The 19,483-nt window shown below is 39.5% G+C and overlaps 1 protein-coding gene and 1 long non-coding RNA gene across 2 annotated transcripts in view; one reads left to right on the top strand and one right to left on the bottom strand.

The window, feature by feature from the left end:
- LOC145722193 (uncharacterized) overlaps positions 1–10,901 on the bottom strand; it is a 14,451-nt gene extending 3,550 nt beyond the window's left edge. Inside the window, exons 1-2 of the long non-coding RNA XR_014146290.1 lie at positions 10,716–10,901; positions 2,916–3,048 (exon numbers count right to left, since the gene is read on the bottom strand). This is a non-coding gene — a long non-coding RNA (uncharacterized LOC145722193). The remainder of the gene's footprint in view (positions 1–2,915; positions 3,049–10,715) is intronic.
- LRMDA (leucine rich melanocyte differentiation associated) overlaps positions 1–19,483 on the top strand; it is a 973,173-nt gene that overhangs the window by 946,158 nt on the left and 7,532 nt on the right. The window lies entirely within an intron of this gene.

Here is a 19,483-nt window from a genome sequence, read left to right as displayed (position 1 = left end):
ATTTCCCCCCCTTCTGAATTTTGTTCTTTTTAGGACTGTTCTTTCTTGCAGTGGATCAGAACCATCAAGTCAAATCATATATTGTGATAGATTTAAGCATTGAGGAATGCTGGGGGAGAGAGAGAGAGAGAATGAGCACTATGGGCATGGATTTTCATGAACTGCATTGTAAACTAACTTAGTGGGCTCCAAGGAGAACACAAACATGACACCAAGGACTCATAGACTTGAATTTTGTTTATATCCATTTTATAGGCAATTTGTAGAAGAAAGAAAGGGCAAAAATAATACTAGTTATCTCATTGGGTTGTTTAGAGGATCAAGTGATCAGACAATCATGTGAAATGTACATCAGAGTGCCTACACCCAGAAGCTCAATAAACTCAGCTATGATGATGATAGTGGAGGATGAGGAGGAAAAAAGAGAAGGAGGGGGGCAAGAAATCTGCTGATGTGTTGCTCCATAAAATGTCTTTCCGTTGAAAATTTGCATTAACAAGGAGGAAGCTTTATATTTATAACTGGAAAATTAATTTTGAAAATTTTGTCATGAGATGAAACCCAAAACTTTTTGATAAAGCCTGGAGTCACAGAAATACTGCTCATTTGCATTCTTCTTTGGCTCATCATTCCCTAAAATGATCTTTGTGATAATGGAAGAAGCACTGAATCAGAAGAACTGAAAGCCAACCATAGCTTCTTCCTATAATAATTTTATCTTTTTGAACGCATTTTTTTAATCTTTCTAAATCTTATTTGCTTCATCTGTGGACTGGGGGTAATATAACCTATCTGTTAATGCTAGGGATTAAATGAATGATGAATTTAAAGCACCCAGTACAGTGTCTTGCACATAGAATGAATGAGTATCTGATGCTGTGAAGGGCTATGGATGTGCCATGTTTCTGGGGGACAATCCGCCTCCATCTCCAGGGACATGCCTGATACAGAAGACAATTCTACCAAAAGAAAACTCAAAACAGAGAACTTTTATTATGTTAATGGCTAGATGGCCTAAGGACTTATTATGTTCAGGGGCAGAAATTTTGTTATGTCTTTTCCTGTTAATGTTAGAAAGAAAATCCTCACCCCATTAGAGTCACTCATTGTAGTGTTGCTCAACATGTCCCAAGCCCTTCCTGCCCTTGAGAATCTTCCCAGCCTCTATGCTGTAGCTGTCAGGGACTGTAACTGCCTTTAACGTCCAAGAGTGATTGGTAGATATCATGCCGCATGGTCCCTAGAATACATGGGCATAGGTCATTCCAGATGGGAAGATGAGACATGTGAATTGAATTGCAGAAGTGAGAGTGGATATCCCATCTTGTTCCTAATGGAGGGAAAGCACTCAGTCTTACCATTTTCAGTATGATGTTAGCTGTGGTTTCTGTAGGTGACCTTTATCAGATTGAGGAACTCCCCTTTTATTCCTGTGTTTTTGAAAGGTCTTATCATGAAGGAATTTTGAATTTTGTCATTTTTTTCTGCATCAGGTGAGATGATCATATTTTTCTCAATCTGTTGATGTGGTATATTAAATTTATTTTTAAATATTGAACCAACCTTGCATTTCTAGGATAAACCCTACTCAGTCATGATGTACTATACTTGTTATGTACTGCTGGATCCAATCTTCTAATATTTTATTACAGATTTTTGCTTGCATGTACACGAGGAATATTGTTCTGTGGTTTTCTTTCCTTGTAATATAGTTACCTAGTTTTGGTATCAGTATAATGCTGGAAGCAATAAAATAAATTGGAAAGTGTTCCCACCTTCTCAATATTTTGGAAAAGTTTGTGGAGAATTGATATTATTCTTTGGTAAATCCTTGGTTGAATTTGCCATTAAAGCCATTTGCACTTGGAGTTATCTTCATAGGTTGATATTAAACTATAAATTTGATTTCTTTAAGAGACATGTGGTTCTTTGGGTTTTTCATTTCTTCTTTAGTGCCTCAGCTTTTTTATAGAAGACAAGTTGCACGCCCATTAAGCCTCTACTTTTAATAATTGTGGCTATCAGATAATCATTGTGTTATTTACGGCTTAATTACGAATTCTGCTCATGATCTCCTAGGCCTTCTGTTTGGTAAACAGAGAAAGTCTGGCTCACTTGCTCAATGCATTCATGCCTGCATTCATTCATTTAGCAAACATTTTAACTACATTTTAAATTCCAAGACCCATGGTAGAGAATCCATAGATTCAAAGATGAATAAAGCAGTGTCCCTGAGTTCAAGTAAATTACATTTAAGTGGGAATAATAATGACCTGATGGGCTATGATACAGTGGGGTGTGTGTAATCGTTGTGTAATGAATGGTGCACAGGGAGAACAAACAAGAAGCCACTAATTCTGCCTAAGGGAAATCAGTGGAGGCTTCCAAGAAGAAATGCCATTTGAACTTGGTCTTGAAAGATAAGAAGAATTTTATGTGGCAGAATGGAGTCCTACACGTGAAATGCCATGGGATGTTTGGGGAAAAGTCATCTCAGATTTTCTGAGGGTAGGAACATTTACTAACAGAAATTAATTGTTTGGATCAGGGCAGTGAAAATCTGAATGGTCAATGAAAAAAGTTAAATTGCTTTAATTATCGCAATTCTTCTATTTAGGTGTTCTTAAAATACAGCTGGTATGCCTGATCTAATATCACTGCAGAGTGGACTTCAGTTGAATTGTTGCTCCATGATGACTCTCAGATCTTTAGATCCTATTTTTATTTAAATTCTTATTTTCATGGTTGTAATAGTAAATACACATTTTCTTCAAGGAAGATGTGGTCATTGAAATAGATCTTAATTTGAGTGCTGACATTTCAGTAATGAAAGAAGAAAAACAAGATCCTGTGTAGATAGAAGGGGAGAGGGAGGGAGAGGTGAAGGGGACAAAGGAGGGAGGGAATACAAATACCTGTAAAGTGTGGACGTTGTAGAATTTCTCCCAAAGTCAGTTGATTGCGACTGTTCACAATTTTACCTTCAGTACATTGATCATGTCAGGTCAACTTAAGCTGCTCTATCCAAATTCAGCTGGATTCATTGGCCTTTGAATATATCATGAAAAACAATTTCTTTGTATAAATTTGATGAGGAACATCTCTTCCTCACTGAGGTTAACTACATCTCGATTGCCATACAAGACCCAAGTTCACATGTGTTATTGCAGTTAATGTTGGTTGTGTTGCCTTTATAGAACCATGTTGGCCTCTTGGAACACCTCACTGTCACCCAGGAGCTTGCAAATTCATTGCTTTAATTAATTAGTGGAGGCTCTTTGGAAGTTAGGGTCCCTTGTTTTTAATTTTCAGCTAAAGGCACCGACAGATTTCCATTTAAAAAATAGATGCTGTCTACTTGATTTGCTTATTACTCTTTGCTACTAAAATATAGCTATAATGGCTCTGTGGAATTGTCAGTTATTTAAGTATTCATGGGTATTTAGGTAAAGCCTGGATGGTTGGGAATTATTCTGACATAACTAAATGTGTCATAAAAATATTTGCTCCAAGAGTATGCTATAAATGCATATGCCCAGTTCAGGGAACAAAATATAACTTTAGGTTTTAAAACAAATTATTAGTATATATTTATTGCCCACTCCATGCTGAGCACAGAGCTAGGCACCCAAGAGACTGTAGTAAACAGATCAGACTTTCTGCTCTCATGGGGCTTGGGTTAGTGGATGTTCGTTCATTCATTAACCTATGAATACATCCTGAAATGCCTCTTATGTGCCAGGCACTGTGATAGCGCTGTGCTTTGCTATGCAGGTGAAACATCAGTATGGTGTTGTGCCTGGTACTTAGCCCAGAACAAGTATTTAACTGACTGTAAAATTACCCTTTCTCTTCTCGTTACCATATTACAATATTCCACATTAAGTAAGAATGTGGAAGGAAAAAACACATTTTGGTCATAATAGCAGAGATTGCTTTTTCTCAATAAAATACACATTTTCTTCCCCTTTTGGGACCACAAAGGTGGACTTCAACTCCGTCTCCCTTGAAGTTAGATGTGGTTAGATGAATGTGGTTTAGCTGAAGAGATGTTAATGGAAGAGATGTGTCTCATTCCACAACCAAGCCTTTTGAGGAGTGGCTCTGCCTCCTTCACTTTTCCCGATGGCAGGACTTACAGGAGATGGCAGAACCACAGCAATCACATAGAGGAGGCTCCCTGCATTGGACATTTGGGTAAGGGAGACACAGACTTCCGTTGTGTTAGGTCACTGAAATTATGGAGCTTGTTTGTTATAGCAGCTTGCATAATCCTCACTAATATAGTAGTGGGACAGTTATAAGATGCCTCGTTATTGTAAGAATTACGACAATCATCACAAGATATGCTATCATTTGGCAATGACAATAAATGCTATTCAGTAGGTGGAGTTCCTTTAGTCAGGTGATGAGGGAGTACATAGGCAAGGATTATTACTCCTATTTTAGACATGAAAATCAAGGCTCAAATAAGTCACGTGACCTGCCAAAATTCACAAGCCTGGAATATAGAACAATTAGTACTAGCACCAAGGTATCCTATTTCTTAGTTCAAACATCTTACTCTTTACCACCTTCATTATATTTATATCTGAAAGTATTAGTTGGCCTTAAATTTTGTCTACTTATTGCCTTCCTTCCCCCACTGGGTTGTAGTGTCCATGAGCTGAGACCTTCTCCCCTTACCATATCACCATCTGTAAGAGCACTGACAGGCACATAGTAGGACCTCAGGAAATAGCTATGTAATGAAAGAAGGCATGACTAATAACTGAGTAAATAAGTACTTTGCTAGTCAGGCATGTTGTGATGCAAATTAAACATGACCTTATACATTTTTGTGAAGGAAAGATAGAAGGAAGGAATGAAAGGATGGAGTGTAGGGGCACCTGGGTGGCTCAGTCAGTTAAGTGTCTGCCTTTGGCTCAGGTCATGATCTCAGGGTCCCAGAACTGAGTCCCGTGTCGGGCTCCCTGCTCAGCTGGGAGTCTCCTTCTCCCTCTCCCGCTGCCCCTCGCCACCTCCACTTGTGCGTGTGCATGCTCTCTCTCTCTAATAAATAAATAAAATCTTAAAAATAAAAGATGGATTGTATATATGGATTGTGTGTGTCCATGTCCGTGTGTGTGTGTCCGTGTGTGTGTGTGTGTGTGTGTGTGTGTGTTTAGAAAGAGGAAGGCACAGAGTGATGGGATTGCAGTAGCAGGGACTGATAATTTTTCACTCTCAATTATTCTGTTTTGAATAGCAAAGTGCTGTTTGTGGAAAACATTTTGACCTGAAAGGATCTCAATCAGTGCTAACCAAAAGGCTTAAATAGGTCACCTGATGGAATCCAGAGAAGAGACGGCAAAGAAAGTTAACACAGATTTGGAGATTATTCCCGGGGTCATTACCGTACACTTACAAAGATCATATGCCAAGATAAACAAGCAATCTCCTCCAAAATTATTACTGTGAAAATTTTCAGGCCTATAGGAAAGTCAAAAGAATAGTACATTGAACACACATATATTCTTTACCTAAATTCACTGTTAATATTTTGCCACATTTGCTCTCTCTCTCTGTATGTCTATGAGTCTGCATGTGTCTACACACATTTTTTATGAGACATTTAAATAAATTGCAGACACCATCACACTTCAGCCCTAAATAGTTCGGCATGAATATCCTAAGATAAGGACTGTTTCTTACAAAACAACAAAATACTAAGAATATTAACATTAATTCGGGGTGCCTGGGTGGCTCAGTTGGTCAAGCAGCTTCCTTCAGCTCTCAGGTCATGATCCCAGGGTCCTGGGATCAAGCCTGGTGTCAGGCTCCCCGCTCCGTGGGGAGCCTGCTTCTCCCTCTCTCTCTGCTGCTCCCCCTGTTTGCGCTAGCTCTCTATCAAATAAATACATAAAATCTTAAAAAAAAAATAACTCAAACCATTGTCTACTATACAGTCCATAGTTAAATTTCCTCAATCTTTCCAATGATGTCTCTTACAACTTTCATTTTAATCTAATATCCAACCAAAGTTTGCCTTTGGTTGTCAAGGCTTTTATTTCTTTTTTAATCCAGTGCAGGAGTTCTCAAGGGTGACCCCCCTGACCAGCAGCATCAGGATCACTAGAGAAATTGTCAGAACTTGAAATGCTGGAGCCCCGCTCCAGACCCACTAAAAGAGAAACTCTGGGGGCTGACCTTTGTTGTTAACAAGTGCTCCAGGTGATTCTCATATATGCTGGGGCACACCTCCCACCTTTCCTGCTTTTCATGACATTTAGGTTTCTGGTTTTTTGTTTTTTTCAAAAGCCCAAGTCAGTGTCATTGTAGAATTTCTCATATTCCAGATTTTTCTGGTTGCTCACTCATAAATTGATTCAGGTTTAACATTTTGCCAAATGTTGGTGATATTGGGTCTATTTCATCATGTTGAGAGGCACATCATATTTAATGATCCCTTTCGTAGTAATGCTGGTTGATCATTTGGTTAATGTGGTTACTGCCATATTGATCCACTCTAAAGGTATATGTTCCCCTTTATAATTAATAAGTAACCTAAACAGTGGCAATCTAAGGCTGTGTGAATATTTTCTTCTCCAATAAACTTTCACCCAATACTTGTAGCATCTGTTGATAATACTTGCTGGAATTACTACATTGGAATATGGTGATTTTTCCAATTTTGGAAATTAATTAGCAGGCATTCATTAAATAAGGGCTTTTTCTCTTATATTTATTTATGTACTGAAGTATCATTATTAACTCATAGCTTTCTTCTCAATTCAATGTGTCAAATTAATTACTCTCATAATTCATTTTGATATCAAATAGTGCCAAATTTGGCTAGAGAGAGGATCTTCAAGCCACCTTCTGCGTTCATGACCTGCTTTCTGGCACAAGATGTTTCAGACACTTTGTATATTTCCTGCCCACATCCTGGTTATTTTAGATGGCAGTATTTTGGGGGGAATCAGTTTCTAGGTGCCAGTTGTCTGACACACATTCATACATATGTGAGTTTTAATCATTTCTTATAGATCCCTCCAATTTAGATTTGCAGTTTTCATTACCATCATCATTGTCACCATCATCACCTTCCGTATTTAGTTTTCTAGGGCTGCCATAACAAATTACTCAGACTGAATGGCTGAAATAACACCAATTCATTATCCTTTAGTTCTGTGGGTCAGAAGTCTAACATGGCTCTTCAATGAGCTAAAATCAAGGTGTTGGTAGGATTGTGTTCCTTTCTGGAGACTCACAGGGAAGCATCCATTTCCTTGCCTTCTCCAGCTCCGGAGGCACCCCCAACCCCCATTCCTTGGCTCCAGGTCCCTTCTCCCACCTTCACAGTGGGGGGTGTTTCATCTCTCTGATCCTTGTCACATCTCCCATTGTGACCACAGTCTTTAGAGCTTCTTGCCTTTTTAAGGACTTGTGGGATTAGGTAGAGCCCAGACAGTTCAGAATAATGTCTCCAACCTAAAGTCCATACCCTTTATCACTTCAGCAAAGTTCCTTTTATCAAGTGAAATATTATAGTACAGTTTCCAGAAGTCAGAGTGTGGATGGACATCTTGGGGACCATTATTCTGCCTACCACATCTTCCCTCATTCTTTGTTTTCCCTTCTCTCACAGTGAACTACTAACTCCCAATACTTCAGTGTATGTACATGTTTTCTTTACCCTACAATACACACAAAATAATATGAGAATTATAATGGCAGTAAAACTAACAGCAATAAGCTTACTAAGTAAAGCTCAAGATTTCTTTGCTTGTATTTTTTTTCCTCAGAATATATCTCATTCAGGTGTGCAGTTGAAGTATGGTGTTCCAAAATTACTTGATTTTCTGTTCTTGTGTCATTATGTTATTGATTTGATATGCAGTTAGGTTCATTTTTTTCTCCAGGTGTATTCGGTTTTAGGGTTTGCTTTTTCCATCCTTTTGTATTCACTTTTGAATATGTGAAATATATGAATATAAAGAGATATATTCAGAGAAGTCTCAGCTCCATCCCGATGCCCGCCACCCTATTTTCACTTACCCACTACACGTAGTCATTCTTACTAGTCTATGGTTTATCCCTCCCATATTTCTTTTTGTAAAACATAGATGAAGAGGTGTGTTTATTTTTTTAATCTTATTTTTACTTCTTTCTTACCCAAAAGTAACTGAATTTATGTACTTTTTGGTTCCTTGCATTTTTACTTAGCACTATGTCCTGCATCTACATCCATATCTCTCCATATCTATGTAATATATATATGCAGTATATATACACACACACACCTGTATCAACATTTTTATCTCTATATATCTGTATGCCTATGTCTACATCTATACTCTGTCTATAGCTGTATCTCTGTATATCTATATACCTACATTTATACCTATATCTCTATCATCTCTATATATCTATACGTACATTTACATCTCTCCAGCAGTATATCCTGGGAGTCACTGTATATCAGGTGATCATGGAAATCGTGAGAGGAGTAATACGTTTTTAATTATGCCTTCTGTATTGTCTAACTTATTAACAACAAATATTATATCTGTGGCTTAAGTAAAAAGGGAAATACATATAGAGAAAATGGCTTTTTTATGCTTTCTGCTACCCCATCACTCCCCAAGGTAGAGCTAATCTTTTTTCTGTGTTTGCATAACATTTTGTACATAATATTATTATAGCAAATTTTATTGCAGTTATTTTTATTTGACAAGTCATCTGCCTTACTGGCCTGTCAGCTCCGCAAATGTAAAAAGAGTCTCTCCCTTTCTTTTCTTCTTAATTTTGGGTATCATGGATTGTTCCTGGCACATAGTGTTTCCCCAATTACTTGTTTTGCCTGAAATTTCATTAAAGGTTCATTCAGTTCATCTAGTTTTTAATGTGTCTGTTTTTAAAATTAAAATATTTTATCGAAGTTATGAAACTCTGTTAATATCCTCATGTGAATTAGTGATCAGAAAACTAGTTGATTCTTAGAAAAGGTGTGGAGGGACATGCATCTGAAAGAAGACAGTTATATATATATTTAAAGATTTTATTTATTTATTTGACAGAGAGAGAGAGAGAGCACAAGCAAGGGGAGTGGCAGGCAGAGGGAGAAGCAGACTCTCACTGGGCAGGGAGCCCGATGCAGGACTCGATCCCAGGACCCTGAGATCATGACCTGAGCCGAAGGCAGATGCTTAACTGACTGAGCCACCCAGGTGTGCCAGGACAGTTATATTTTAACTCTAGAGTTGAAACCCCAAGAAAGGGGAGAGGGAGTATGAGGGTCATAGATATTCTAGGAGGGAAGGGGACAAACCAAGGAAAGGAAGAGAGGGACATGGAAAGAGAAAGATCTCTATCTTTGTGTCAGCCATATGAGCTATGCACAGCATAGAAAATATACGTAGATGATAATAGCGATTATATTATTAGAACAGACGTAAGAAGTGTTTTCTCCAGACACTAAGAAACCAAGGTCCGGAACAATTGAACAAGTTGCACAGGACACATACTATAGACCTGGAGCTAGAACCTGATCTTTGGACTCCTCCACATTTCCCAGAGTTGATATGACCTTTCTTGTGCTTCTAAAAGGGGCACATCTGAAATCAGCCACACTGCCCTGAGGATGGAGAGGGCCCAAGCCTTCTCTCCTTTTAGAGCTCTTTGAAGTTGGGCTACTAACCTCAGGACTGAAACACACATCTCTGTCTTTCTTGACCTCCTTCAGTGAAGTCAGCTATATTTGTGGAGGTGCATTGTTCAGCCTCAGAGCATCGTTTAAATTTAAAATCAATAAAGAAAAGTGAACCAGTAAGAGGCACAGACTGATTAAGTGCTGTCTGTATGAAGAGGTTTATCCTCTGCCACATTTCTGTTGAAATCCTAAGAAATGTGAAGAGGATGGAGCAAAGTGAAAACAGATTAAAAATTATGTCAGATACCAAAATGCAGTAAGGCAACTGCTTCTTTGGCAGGCAATTGAGAATTGGCAACTTTGAGCTCTGATCCAGCGTAATGATGTCAACATATTCACACCCACATACACACCATGTGCGCATATAACACAGTCATAGTTGAGATGCACACAGACAAAAGTAAGACATACAACATATATAACATGATTTACTACAAGACCCACAGCACGCATAAAACAGTGCACACACAGGCACCCATGTGTAACACATACACACAGAACACACAACACACACTTGTGCAGGCACATACATACACACTCATGAATTTGTTCTTGACTGGTAGTATGAAGATGTAACTCTTCCATCTGCCAACTTATCCCACATTTTTTTTTTTGATGAAAAAATAGCAGTATAGAGGAGAAAATCTCATCATCAGAAAATTCAGTGGAAAAAAAAATTCCCAAGACATTGTCATGTATTACTGGTTATTTTTGTTGGTTAAGAGAATTATTTGAAAACAAAGAAGCCTTTCACAAAGCCTCTAAAATACAAAAGATTTAATAACATTTACATCTGTGTATCAGCCATGTCTGTAATGCAAGTCATGAATAACACATAAACCAGAGCACGGAAAGAACAGAAGTGCTCACACATCATTTAAAATCCAACCCACCCCATCGTCAGTGGAATCAAATACACAGCAGGAGCAGTTCCAGTTGATACACACACAATATAGTCATTGAAAATGAAAACATATTAATTATGTTCCGTAAGGTTAGAGAAATGGCAGGATTCACTAACCTGTTCGATTTCTCTGTTGAAATTCTGTACCAAAAAGTACATCACGATTTGCTTTCTTATTTTTCTTAAGAAATTACAGAGCAAGCGCTTGTATGCATTTGTCTTGTTTTACTGTTCATGTACATCTGCACTTGGGGCTCAGTCCTGCTTCCTTGCTGTGCTGAAAATGGGGAAAGTTGGCTTAAGAAGATGGGTCCTTGTTGCAAGTGAGTGACTTGCAATAAAGGAATTCATTGTTGAGCAATGATATTTTCAAGCGCCGATATGTGCCCAACTCCCAAGTGGCATATGTGGAAATCCACACCGCTAGGAGAGTAGTTGTGTGTTACCAAAACCTAGAGCTCACGTAGCAACACGTTTGATCAAGAAACACAGCGAAATCCTTCCTTGTTCTGATTCAAATAACTCTCTGAGGCCCAAATTTGGAATTGTGCTTTTCTGGATCAGTTCGTTTGGCTCCTACGAATTTCCAGGGATCTCCTAGGCTCTCCATATATGCTGTGAGATCCTCCCACTCCGCCATAGGGAAGCCTCTGGTGCCATGATGGAGAAGGACGAGTGCAGGGAGGTGATTTTTGTGCGGGCATTTGCATTTGACATCTGTTCATAGTGATCCTTTAAGTGTTACTGTGTTTTATTTCCAGGAGTTAAGAGGATATTCAAATAATGTCTGTATTTGATCAGCACTTTTTGTTTGCTGGCTTTTGCTTTGATGTTTGTTTGTTTGTTTGTTTGTTTGTTTGTTTGTTTGTTTAACCTTCCTTCTTCTGGTCATTGTTTCCCCTTCTGTCTTTTGTTGGAGCCAGACCATTGCATGTGGGTCCTGAACAGTTTAATATGAGCTCTGTAAATGTCAGGGAACCCCTTCCTCTTTTTCTACTATGTATCCTATTTCACTGAGAAATTTCAAGCCCTTCGCAGTCCTCATTGCAGCAAAAGGTTAATAGTCATCTCTTTTATGTACTATAAGTGCTCGATTCTTAAGGACAGCGTTTCAGGGCAAGCTGAGTGTAATTGCTAAATAATATAGTCATTCTCATTTTAAATGAGTGATACTTCTGGTGTTCCGGATGCTTCTACCTGCGTGTGTGTACGTGTGTGCATGCGTGCGCCTGTGGCAGGCATGGGTGAGACCTCCACTTGGGGGAAGTCACAGCCTTCCCATAGGAGTCTGCACATTCACGCATTTGGGTTTTAAATGCTGTGCCGCATCCCGGGCCTCTTAGGCTCTGCAGATTATGTATAATAGATGACCTGCATTTACAGAGATGTGTGCTATACAGATGTAAATGTTATTATGGCTTTTATATTTTATGTTCTTGTTGAAAGATCAGTTTGTCTTTGAATAATATGGCTGTTCAATTTTTTTGGAGGGGAGGGGGTTATCTTTAAAAGAATATGAAATGGATATTGTGCATCATATATTTCTTAAAAGTAATTTGGAATTTTAGGGTCTGGGATTGGGGCTGACTGATACACTGCCAAGATGAGATATAACCCCTGGAAAATAACAGCACCCGCACATGCCTGCATCTGTCCAACCTCATAATTCACTTTCACATTGGATTATGGATGTCTGCGTTCAGTGAGTCTATCTTCCCTTTAGGTATTATTTCAGCCCTTTGAGATAATAAGGAAAGTTTAATTGCATTGTTAATTGATTTTTTGCACAACATTATTACCTTGATTGATTACAGAGTTGATGAAAATGTTAGACAGAGGCAGCGTGGAGTATCAGCCCAGCGAGGAGTGGGAGCCTTGTGCAGAATAGATAACCTTGATGTTAAGAGCTATATCCTTCAGATATGTCTTCCCTTGACATATTGATGGCCCTTGAAAAGGGAAAAGCTGATTGTATGCAGAATGCAATCATTAAACCCACTTCAGCTCGCTGTTGATTAATTTGTTTTTTCCTGAAGGATCTAGTTAGAGGGAAGGCCTCACTTGTACGAACAGCAGCCATTTCGTAGGCTCCATCCAGCTTGTACTTAACCTTCTAGGTGAAGAGAAACACTGAGAGGCTGGTGTGGCTGAGACAGGAAGACCATCTTAGGGTGTCCTGAGTGCGCACCTGCTGTTCACAGATGTCCTCATGCTCAGCAGCATCCTCTCTCCTCCACCAAAGTGTTATTTCCCCCCAAATACCGACTCTTTGAAAATTCCAAGACCAGGGATCCTTTCACTGACACATGGCGTAGGATGCGATGGAAACTTGTGGATGCCCAGGAAGATTTGTTAACTAGGCTTCTAGTCATTTCTGGAGAAGACCTGGCACTCAGGAGTTTTAGGATACCCCTGAGTATAACCGAGGTAAAACCTGGCATAAACATGCTCCCATAATTGGAGAATTTGGTTCTTATTGGGGTGTGTGTGAGGTGTGGGGGTGGAGGAGGGATTTGTATGTAGCACGATAAGAAGGAATTTCTGGAGATGGTTTATTGTATTTTCAATTACTCCTTTCCCTGGCCCTCTGTAACTCTTTCTAAGAGATATTTATTGATAGCTGTCATGGTTACTACAGTCCAGAACCGTCCTCATGGTACCAAAAACCAGGTTAATTGATCTGCTGTTTGATTGATCCATTGGACTTCTGTCCTGTTTCCCTCTACCAAACCCACACCACTTCATCCCTAGCTGCCCAACCCTGGACAGAGACTAAGAGGGCCAGTCTTCCAGGATAAAGGGACTGGCCTTACCCCCTACAGAAGAATGGAAGCCCATATAGGTGCAGTAATTCTAGAGAGGGTCCATTTTCTGGGGAAAACAGGTGGCTTCCCTCTTCCTCTCTCTCTCTACCCCAGCTTCTACCCATATTATTCTGGAGCATTCTGACTTCTTTTGCCTTCTTCTTCCCTTTGTGGCTATCCTCAATATTCACTTAAACCAAATTTTAATTATATAGCATTATTGGAGGCCTACCAAGAATTACGTCAGCATCCTGGAGTCCTGACACCCCCCCTACCCACCCCCAGAGGTCATGTGGACTTTGGGGCAAAAGAGAAACAGCTCCCAGAGCTCCCAGAGCCACAGAGCACCCTGTAGAAGGAATTCACGCTATGGTCCAAAACAGTTTCTCCTCAGTCGGCCCCACCGCCCCCTCCGTTCAGAGTCTTTCTTCTGCTGAACTAACGACTGGCGCTCGGGGAGTCTAATATCCACAGAGTCTTGGCCCTCAATTACCGTAATGGCTTATAATGAGATTTTGGCCAAGTAGCAGGTAGCAGGTTATTACTTCCTGCTCAGCGTGGGCAATGTCTACGCTGTTAATTTGTGTTGCCGAATGTGGCTCAGAGCTGGGCATCAAACTGTCAGAGCCAGATGTATTCTATTAGGTGCGAGGCTCACATTGGCCCATGGGCAATTTTTTTTCAATATGGAGGCATGTTAACTCACCACAGGGTGAATCCTGACGAATTCAAGCCAGCCAAATAAAAGGGGTAATATCCCAAGCCATCAAAGTAGTATGTTCCAGAGACAGATAATACCTGGTACCACCCATTGTCAGCAATGTCTCTCCAACCCAGGCCATTCCACTGATAGGTAAAAAGTGCACCCCTCTTAATATTGTTGGAGAGACTCTGGTGCCTTCATTAAGTTTTAATGAGCCTGCCCCTAATGAAGGCCCTTATAATATGTTCTTCTACTGTTTACTTTGTCTTTATCTTGGGTAAAAAAAATTGTACAAGAGGTTCATATGGCTCTTATAAACTGCTTTCTACTATTAATTCTTACTTAACCTATAGTTTCTTTCATTAGCATTAGCATATATATGGACTTTTTATTTTTCCAAGGCAGGTTAGAGGATGGGAAGTCAAAGATCAGGAAATAATGAAAATATTTTGGCATTTGGCATTGAGATTTGCTAGTGCCCAAGAATTATGCTGTGCTTTCTGCAACAACATATTTTTTTTTATATAATGCAAACTTCTTTCAGTTAGCTCATATATCAGCAGATTCCTTTTGTTTTCCTTTTGGAGAAAGCAATTTAGAGTGTCCTAGAATTAGGAAAGATTATAGTAATATCAGTACAGGAAAAGTTTGTTTGGATTCTAATGAAGGGCAGATGGAGGCTGGACTAATGCGCGCAAGAAGGAAGGTCTTTCCCCCAATCCTTGCAGAGTTTAAATTATGACAAACCTAGTTGTTATTGGCTCTGCTTAATTTTATTTGAGAGGTTCTTTTTTTTTTTTTGCAGCTTGAAGAATAAAAAAAACAAAAAAGCAACTTGTCTTTATTTTCAATGACTCTCTTGAGAAATTTTAGCTTGAAGAACTAGACAGAACTGTGGATGTTTTCCCCCCTTTTGATGTAAGCTTTCTAATAGGAGCAGATCTGAAACCCAAAAGCAAATTTGTGCTTGAGAGCAAAGCCAGAATTCCCATTCAAACTCTGCAGGAGGACCCCCACTGCTCTGATTTGTTCATTTAAGATTCTATCCTTTTAGAGAAAAGCTAAAGACTTTCTGGGAAATTTTTTCTGCAAGTTTTTTTTTTTCCTATACTTCATAAATTATGGTTTCGAGGTTCAGTTCCACTCTACTTATCCAAACAACTCTTTTCTTCTTTTCTTCTGTTAATACAGTCTACACATCACTTAAATTTAGACTTTTATGTTTTTTTGTTTCTTATTAAAGAGCTGGCACAATTATTATAATTATAATAATAATTATTATTATTAATTTTAGGTGCCATTGGTTTTCAGAATGTTGTTTGGAGACAGTAACTCATCTACTAAAACTCAATACACTAGGACCCTCAGTCAACTAGCTTTTCTGTCTCTGAATTTGTGTGATCTTAATTTTATAAGAATAAAAGCTAATGTCAAGGGTTTTATTTTTTAAAAAGGAGTCCCTTGGGTTTTCCTAGAACAGTGTTTCTTAAAGTGGGGTCCCCTAATCAGCAGCATCACTCTCACCTGGGAACTAGCAAAAATGCAAATTCTTGGCCCTATCTCAGACCCACTAATCAGAAACTCTGGGGATGGGGCTCAGCAGTCTGTTTTATCAAGCCTTCCAGGTGATTCTGGTGCAAGGGCAAGTTGCATCCTAGGATTCTTTCATTTATTCCACACACAAAAAATAATCTACTGAGTACCTACATGCCCTGAGCCTCATGAAGCAAGGATGAAAAGTTGTCATCTCTACCCTTTTGGAGCTCCTACATAAAGGAGATCCTAAGACCTTGAGAAATGTTCAATGAACAGTCTTCCCATTCCAGCTAAGCTTCTAAACTGTATCATCCTCACTATAGATACTCAAAGAAATCCTCATTTGTGGTCACTGTGATATACCTGGTAAGACAATGAAGCTGACTTTGGTTTTACATAGTGTTGAGGTACGAGAGAAAACTCAGAAAGGTTTCTAGTTAGTCATGAGTTAATGAGATAATTTAATTAGTTAACTGGAACCCAACATTCCCCTAGTGGCTAGTCAATCACATGACTGTTATATGAGGAAAGAAAGTGTATGGGAAGAAAGTGTGTGAGAGCCATTTTACACATGCTTCGCTGACCACGTGAAAGGTCTCTCAGCTGAGATGGAGAGCCCCACCTGCACTCAGCTCTACTTCCCCTGGTCTAGTAACACCGATTTTTGTTTACTCCCTTCTCTGACTGAATCTACTCATTGCTTTTACTCCTAAAAAATTCTAATTTAAAATGCCATGCTCTAGAATGTTATACCTTTATTGCTGTTTTAAAAATAATGATAATCTTGAAATCCCTGGAAACCCATGAGTATCTCATTTCTCCTAAAGGGAAGTGGTCATTTGCTGTCAGGCCATGAAAATAAACACTGACCCATGTACCAGAGACTAATGATGGGCACCAAATAGTGGTCAAAGAGAAGCTGGAATTATTATTTTATTTTTATTTGAGCTGCTTTTGCCTTCCTTCCTTCCTTCCTTCCTCTCTTTTTTTAAAAAGATTTTATTTATTTTTGAGAGAGCACAGAGGGAGAGTAAGAAGGAGAAGCAGACTCTCCACTGAGTGGAGAGCCTTGTGCAGGGCTTGATCCCAGGACCCTGAGATCATGACCTGAGCCAAAGGCAGATGCTTAACTGACTGAGCCACCCAGGCACCCACTGTCTCTCTTTTCTGATTAGTCTGGACCAGATACTCTAAGAGGGAAGATGATAGCTGGGTGGGTTTGGGCAGCTATGATTTGTGTGGATGGAGTATACACATCTTTTGTATATTTTATGGATCCAGTTTTATTTTGTTTTATTTTTGAGTTTTCTACTTTTTTTGCTGTCACAATAATTGGTAACTCCATGCCATTGGGTAGCATATTTCCTTTTGGATTTCTGCAATGAAAATGATATTTTTCTAGGAAATGCAGGTATTTTTCTTTGTATATTAGTTTGCATACTTCTTTATATTTATGCAGGTATTATGTAAACATCCCCAACCCCTGAGCCTGGAAGATGAATTAGAGCAACTGATGGCAAAGAAAATCAGTCTTCAGAATCAAGGCTAGGGGAATCCAAAACGGGGTTGTTTGGTTGCCCCATTCCCCGAAAGCCTTCAGTATAGATTGAGCAAACATGACATATTGATCATTACAGAACTTGTAATTGGTGACCAAAAGCACAGTGTGCCTTTAATGGCCCTTCCTGAATAGTTGCCATCATTTTTTTAAGAAAGCTGCTGTTTTTCCTAAATTCATGCTGCCCTCTAGTGGCAATGCTCTTAACTTCAGACGGAAGATGGAAAAGAGGAATGTGGACATAATGGTGGAAATGGTGGAGGTGATGAAGGGGTGAATTTTTCTTTCTTTTCTCTCTCCTGTCTGAAAGATTTCTGAGTTTTCTTCAATAAAAAGAAAAAAGAATACCAAGAAAGAAAAATGAAGCCATACCACTTGACCACTGTCCACTTTGATTGACAGCTTGGTTTATGTGACATCCATCAGTGAGCAGCACAGAAGGGAATTTCATGAATCTGAACTGATTTGCATTCCATCTTGGCATGCACTTCGGAATCCAGCCCATCTCAAATCCATTAAACCCCACTTAGAATACAGAGATGGGGAGTAGGGGAACATGCTCACACCAAACGGGCCTTGAAGATTCAATTTCTCCCAATGGAAAAGTAGGAGTCAGCCTATGTCAGATTGATCTTTGGAGTGCTCCCCTGTCTTAAGGGCAGTTTCCTATCATTCAGAGATACCTGGGCTAGACAGGTAGAGTTGCATGGACGTCTGGTCTGGCACTGTGACCTTGGCGAAGCCACTTTGAACCTCATTTTCTGCCATTATGAAACGAAAGACTTGACCTAAAATGAAGATGTTTAAATTTTGTCTCAATGAGAATTCTTCAATACAGTTAAAGAAATAATTTTAAACAGAAGTATTCTATTCTGTGTTTAAGCTTGCTAGGAAGTATAGCAAAATAGAGTGTTCTTGTAAGAGTATATAAATAAATCATTGTTTAGGAAGTCAGAATAAAAACTTTCTGGCTTCATTTTAACTCGGCACAAAAAATGTAGCCTGAGAAGAAAAACCGAAATTTGGACTACTAAGAAGATTTAGCAGGTTTTGTGTTTTGTTTTGTTTTGTTTTGTTAATGGAGGGATATTGTTGGAGCAAGGAAATCTTTACTATGGCATTGATTTCTGATGTGTATATGTTCCTATTTGATTGAAATACAGCATATGTAGAGATAAGAGCCAAACATATTAATGAAGTTTAAAAAAGAGCAAGTGAGCCCACCCTCAGCCTGGGATTCTTCCCATCAGTCTCTGTCTACCCGAACAACCTCAATACAACACAATTTAAAAAGTATTGACATCTGAGGAAAAGTGTGTTGACTGTTTCCTTTCCAGGATTCACATAATGGAAACATCTGCTGCCAGATAACTTTTAATTCTGTCAGCCTAATATTTCCTCTATGTAGAAAGGACTTTGAACGGCCAGGTCAGGTCTGGGCAGGGCCACGGCATCTGCAACCTGAGGGCAGGGACCACGGGCTCAAGGTGGGATAGTGGAGCTGGTTACTGAGGGTCCACTCTAAGGTGTGGTTATTTCTGGAGTTTGACCAGCTTTTACATTTCCCGCTAGCAGATTATGTGAGGACAAACCTGGCCCTGCATTTTTCTCCTCCTTTCCGACCTCCTTCCCTTCTTCTAAAATGACAAGCCTCATTTCAGCTGCCCTGGGAGCCCAGAGTGCATTTTCCACAGGCTCTGGCTTGTCACACATCAACCTGTCTGCCCAGTCATGTGACCGTTTGTGCAGCCTCCCCCAGGCTGGGAGGCTGGCGTCTCAGCCTTGCATTCCTATCACCTTCAGGGCAGGTTTTGCCAAGATCCTTTCTCTGCTGACTGGTTTCCCTCCCTGGCTTTTTCTTCCTCACAAACACGCGGGTGAGGCTTGACAAGGCCCAGCATTTGTGTAAGCAGAGGCTATATAATCTGTTTGCTCTCAGTGCAAATTTTAACTTCCCACTGGGCCTCCCCTGGGGGACTGAGCACTGGGGCCAAGTGGTCTCTTCTCAAAGAGATAGGTGGCCCCGCATTTGAGGTCAGTCAGCTTTCTTTCAGAATGTGGATGCATCCAAACCCTTGGATGCTGTGACCCATGCTGTATTTTTGTTTTTGTTTTTGTTTTTGTTTTTTTGACCAGTGCTTGGTAGAAAGCAGCACGTCATAACCCCACCATTTGGATGCTGTCATGCATCCAGAGTATTGATCTTTGTCCTGCATACTCTTTGTGCTAAGAAATGAATAAAAACTATCATTTACTTTAACTTATAATAAGCATTGCCGGTAGA

Source organism: Leptonychotes weddellii, chromosome 6, assembly GCF_054177405.1.
Source record: "Leptonychotes weddellii isolate Sample4059 chromosome 6, ASM5417740v2, whole genome shotgun sequence".
Taxonomy (NCBI): domain Eukaryota; kingdom Metazoa; phylum Chordata; class Mammalia; order Carnivora; family Phocidae; genus Leptonychotes; species Leptonychotes weddellii.
The sequence above is the reverse complement of the archived record's forward strand: the minus strand, read 5'-3'. Positions and strand labels throughout refer to the sequence as shown.